We start from the raw sequence: 6,000 nt of genomic DNA, 5'->3' as shown, positions 1-6,000 counted from the left end.
TGAGAATAGTTCCAAATTGCTCTCCAGAATGGTTGGACATTCACAGTTCCATCAATAATGTATCAGTGTCCCAGTTTTCCCACATCCCCTCCTACATTCATCATTATCTTTTCCTGTCATTTTAGCCAATCTGAAAAGTGTGTAGTGGTATCTTAGAGTTGTCTTAATTTACGTTTCTCTGATCAATAGTGATGTGAGCACCTTTTCATGTGGCTACAAATAGTTTCAATTTCTTCATGTGAAAATTGTCTGTTCATATCCTTTGACCATTTATCATTTGGAAAATAGCTTGAACTATTATAAATTTGAATCAATTCTTTCTATTTTTAAAAATAAGGCCTTTATCAGATCCTTTGGATATAAAAATATTTTCCCAGTTTATTGATTCCTTTCTAATCTTGTATGCATTAGTTTTGTTTGTATAAAAACTTTTTAACTTAATATAATCAAAATTATCTATTTTATGCTCAATAATGATCTCTAGTTCTTCTTAGGTCACAAATTCCTTCCTTCTCCACAAATCTGAGAGGTAAACTACCCTATTTTCTTCTAATTTGTTTATAATATCATTCTCTATGTCTAGATCATGAACCCATTTCAACTTTATCTTGGTATACAGTGTTAGGTGTGGGTCTATACCTACTTTCTGCCATACTAGTTTCCAATTTTCCCAGCAGTTTTTGTCAAATAGTGAATTCTTAGCTTTTAGCAGATTTTTAAAAACAAAGTAATTTTGTGATTTCATCTATAGTTTTTAAAAAAATAGAATTGCGATTGATGTCAGCATTTAATTTAAAAATTATTCAAATTAAAGAGAATATTAAAGTATGATGTTACATAAATCCTGCTAATAGGGTATAAATATTTTATTAGCCTAGAATTTTCAGTACTCTTTTCTACTTAACAAGATTATTCCTCCTCCATAGTCCTAATCAGATGCCTCATCTTTTCTGAGAAATGGCCCTAGATTCCAAGACCAGCCTGGATAAATGCAGATATACTCATTAACACTAGAAGATTGGCTCTTTGGTGATAAACTCAGCCATGCCTTGAAATATAAGAAAAATAATAATAACGGACCTCATCCTATGTAACCTCTTTCCATTTCTTTAGTGATAGTGGAAGTATGATGTAAAAGGGGTAGGGGGCAGAGGAAATTAAGAAATATAGCAAAATCAGTAATGTTAACAATTGTATATAATATATAGATCCTATGGGATCCTTGACCCAGTGCCCAACAAATAAACATATATGTGGAGAAAGTGAATCATATCCATCCTGACATTCTTACTATGGATGATACCAGAATATGAATGGAATTTACTATTAATGGAATTATTAATTCCACAATTAAATGGAAATATGATTCTTAGGTTCTCCCTAAAAAGGCAAATGAAGGATTTCAAACAGTTAATCTTATCCTAAATCCAAAGTTGACAAGAAATATCATTTAATGCTACAGTTGGTCATTTCCTATTACAGTGTTCATGCTAAGGAAATGGAAAAAACATCTTGAAGATATTTGCAGTCAGTACCCCTCTCAAAAGAGGAGAGGTTGCTGAATGGCAACTATAGAGTAAAAATGTAGAAGTAACAGTGGGAAGCAGGGAGTATTCTGACTCTCCTAACAGGACTGTTGAGTCAGAATAGTATGAGTGGATGTGAAACCATGATTGGAAATTATGGTCAAGGATTCAGCATTATCCAGGAGAGACCAGATTTCAGTGAATGTCAGAAAATGGAAGAAACAAAAAAGAAAGAGGTCAAAAGGGAAAGAAAGTTAGTCCTAAAATACAGATTCCAATGGACAAACAAGGAGGAATGATCACATGTGGAATGGACATTAGGTGAAGTCGTAAGGTTGAAGTGGATGTGAATGAAGGACAGTGAAGTTTGGAGAGTCCATTGAGCTCTATGAGGCAGTTGGGCAGTCAGTTAGGTCATTGGATAAGAGAGGGGTTTCAGTATTACTGTGAGACCAAAATAAAAAAAAGGGTAGGAATTTGCTTTCTACTGGGGAATGAGCCCAGAGTATCAGCCAAAAGGATGAAATACATAGATAAAGTCAGATGGTTAGATTAGGTTTGCCTTTTTTCAGGATTGCTTTGAGTCATCTCTGAACTCAAGATCCAGGCAAAGCCCTTCACTGCCCAGTCCAAAGGCAGACAGTATTGCTGTCTCCTGTGATATCTAGCAACAGTGCCAAAATCCAGGAGCTCCCAGAATTCAGGAAAAGTAAAAAGAGGGTCCAGCAATGTTGTATTCTAAGGTTACAACAACAAAACAATAATAACATAATGCTTTGATTTGCAAAGTTACACACACACACACACACACACACACACACATAAAATCTCATTAGGAATCATGTATAATAGGTACTCTTAAGTATTATATGATCATCCCCATTTTATATTTAAAGGAACAGGGGCTTAGAGAAATTATAATTTACTAATGGTAACATAGTTAATAAGGATCAGAGGTGAGATTTGAATCCAATTCCTCCTAACAATCCAAAAGTTTATCATTACCCTATATTGCTTTTCCTATTCTAATTGTCCTAATTACTGAAAGGCATGCTTTTCATTCAAAAATCCAAATAGTACTTAATGTTTTTATTTTTCTTATGTTTTAACTTACCTTTTAGCCAGCTATGTAGAATCACAATGCTCTTTATCATTACTACTAATAGTTAGCATTTATATAGTGCTTTAAGGTTTTTAATGCACTTTATATTCTCTCATTTGATTCTCACAATGATCCTGGGATTATTATCAACATATTATAGATGAGAAAACTGAGGCAAATGGAAGTTAAATGACTCTCCAGAAATCATTCACCTAATAAGTATTTGGATTTGGCTTTGAACTCAGGTCTTCCTTACTCTGGGTCTAATGCTCCATTCATGCTGCTATTTAATGAAGAGTGAAAATGACACTGTACTGGAAGCTCAAAGGCATGAATTTTACATCCTATTGTAACATTTATTAACCACATGGTTAATTGCAAAAGGCTTAATCACAAAAATTAGGCAAATCACAAAATTCTCTAGAGCTAAGTTTCTTCAAGAGGAATTTGAATTACTATCATTTTTGAGATAATTTGAACATTCTATAATTCTAACATTTTTTTTAAAACAATGTTGGATTTTGGGGTATAGTTAGATAGCTGTTAAGAATGGAAAACTGTCTTCAGTGGCTCCCTACTATACAAATTTCTAACTTATGTGCCTGCATTCAAGCTTCCCATGGTATTTTCTCTTCACACTTTGCTGAAGATCTGGCTATATATTTCCTCTGGGGGGGAAAAAAAAACCATGAAACCATTCTCCAAGTACTCTCTCCTCCTTTTTATCTCATCTCCACATGATTCAGATATCTTACTTCAGTACTTTTCTATTTACTCCAGCTTCAAATGAATTTTTTAAAGAGGCAATTGGGGTTAAATAACTGGCTCACAATCATACAGCTAATAAGTGTGTGAAGTCAAATTTGAAACCAGGTCCTCCTGACTCCAGAACTGGTACTCTATCCAAAGTACCACCTAGCTGATACTCTGTCAGTAGGAAGACACATTTTGATCACTGAAACCTCACAAGATATCTGAAGTTTACAAATTAGATTCCTTGTTTAAGGACCAAGCCTTTGACCCAAATCACCTTGACTTTCTTTGATTGGCTAACAATAGGTCCCAGCCCAAGTCTCTTTTGGTCACGGTTTGGACTCTGATGGCTCACAATAAGTGTAAACAGCAATTGTTTCTGGTTTGATCAGACCTGGAAAGTCTTTTCCACCCAGAATGATTTTTTTCTAACCAGGTAAAAGAGGTCATTTTTTACCTCATTTTTTACCTAGCTTTAATCATTGAATGGACGTTACCTCAGACAAACCAAGACCTGGGAAAGAACTTAAAAAGGCCAAGATCTCCCATTGCATCTGAGACTATCTCTAGTCCATCTGATCTATAGCTTGCCACTAGACTCAGGTGACTGCAGAAGAAAGAGTAATGTTGGTCTCTGCACAGCTCTATCTCACCTAGAATCCAATTCACTTGCACATCATCACATCACCTTCCTTATGTCATGGTCCTCTTCCAGAACAAAAAACAGATAACAACAATAGCTTCATATGAAGAGGTGATTTTCTTCCTTGCCAAATCCATCTACTTAGTATATGTCCTTGATTCTATCCCCTCCCCTTGTCTACAAAAAATTGTTGTTCCCATTATCATTCCAACACTTTTTTAAATCCTCAATTTCTTCCTATCTACTGAATTCTCTCCTACTCTCTACAGACTCATTTTCCTCCAAAAATCCTTATATGATTTTTACCATCCTTGCTAACTATTATCCTATATTTCTCCTCCCCTTTATAGTTAAACTCCTATTGAAATTTTTCTATACTTATTTTCTCCAATATTTCTCTTCTCATTCCCTTCTAAGGCCTCTGCAATCCTGGCTTCTGATTTCATCATTCACCTTAAACTATCTTCTCCAGTGTTGTCTTAATTGTCAAATCTAATAGTCTAAATCTAGCCTTTTCTCAGTAGTCAGCTTTTTTGACATTGTTGACCACCTTTTCCTCCTAATTATTCTCTCCTCTATGGCTTTTTTTTATGACACTACTTTTTTCTTGGTTCTCCTAACCCTTTAACATTTTATTCTAGCTCTCCTTTTTAAATTTTTATTCTTTAAATTTCTATTAACAACCTGTTATCCAAGGTTGTCTCCCAGGCCCTCTTCTCTTTTTGTGTTGTGATTTAGTGATCTTATTGGTTCCAATGGGTTCAAGTATTATTTTATGCAACTTTTTCCTAGATCTATGTGTCTAGTCTAGATTCTCACCTGAGTTTCAGTCCCATGTCACCAACAACCTTTTGGATATCTGGTACTGGACATTGTATAAATATCTTAAACCCAACACATTGAAAACAATAATTTATTTCCTTAAAATCCCCCTTATCAATTTTCTTATTATTATTAAGAACATCAATGCCCTCCCAAACACCCAGATTCATAGCTTCAGTGCAGTCCTCAACTCCTCATTACCACTGATCTCACATTAAAAACCTGTTGCCAAATCTTGTTTTTGCCTTTACAACATGTTCTAGTATATGCAGTCACCTCTCTAGTAAAAGCTTTCTCTACTTATATCTTATTAAAATAATATTTTTCATAATTTACTTTTATTATGTTTTGAATGTTCTCTACTCCCCTTCCTACTGAAAAGGCAAGAAAACAAACACATAACAATTGTGTAGTTAAACAAAACAAATCTCTAAATTAGTCCTGTCCAAAAAAAGATCTATGTTCATCATTTCTCTATCAGGAGGTGGATAACATGTTTCATATTTTAGAATTGTGGTCAGTGATTGTGTTGACAAGCTACTAAGTTTTTCAAAGCTTATTATCTTTACAATGTTGCTGTTATTGTATAAATTTTCTCTTGGTTCTGCCTACTTTGTTTTGCATCTATTCATACAAGTCTTCCCAGGCTTTTCCAAAACCATTCTTTTCATTTATTATAGCACAACAATATTCCATCACTTTCGTATGCCAAATTGTTTAGCCATTACCCAACTGATGAGTATCCCCTCAGTTTCCAATTCTTTGCCACCACAAAAAGCGGTAAAGAAGAGTTCCTACCAAATTGTTTCTATGATATAAGTATGCTCTTAATGTCTAAAATAAGAAAAGTCAAAACAGAGTAAGAACAATTTTTTTCATGAATATTGACATAAATCATTTATTCTCAAAGACTTGATCAACCTGGAAAACTGAACAAGCATATATCTACTAAGGAGTTAATTGAATTCTTTTCCAATTGTTTTCTTAATGTTGTTCAATCAATAAAAAACAAATTTCTGCTGAAATCCTAGAATGAAAAACTATCTTTTAAGAAATTGTCAATGATGAATCCAATGTAAAATAATGTTTTGATTCTTCTTCTCCTCTTTTCTCTCCACTGTTTAGACATCTGATGCCTTTTACCTCTCTGACTC

This window comes from Sarcophilus harrisii, chromosome 4 (assembly GCF_902635505.1).
Source record: "Sarcophilus harrisii chromosome 4, mSarHar1.11, whole genome shotgun sequence".
NCBI classification, from domain to species: domain Eukaryota; kingdom Metazoa; phylum Chordata; class Mammalia; order Dasyuromorphia; family Dasyuridae; genus Sarcophilus; species Sarcophilus harrisii.
Note: the sequence above shows the minus strand (reverse complement) of the source record.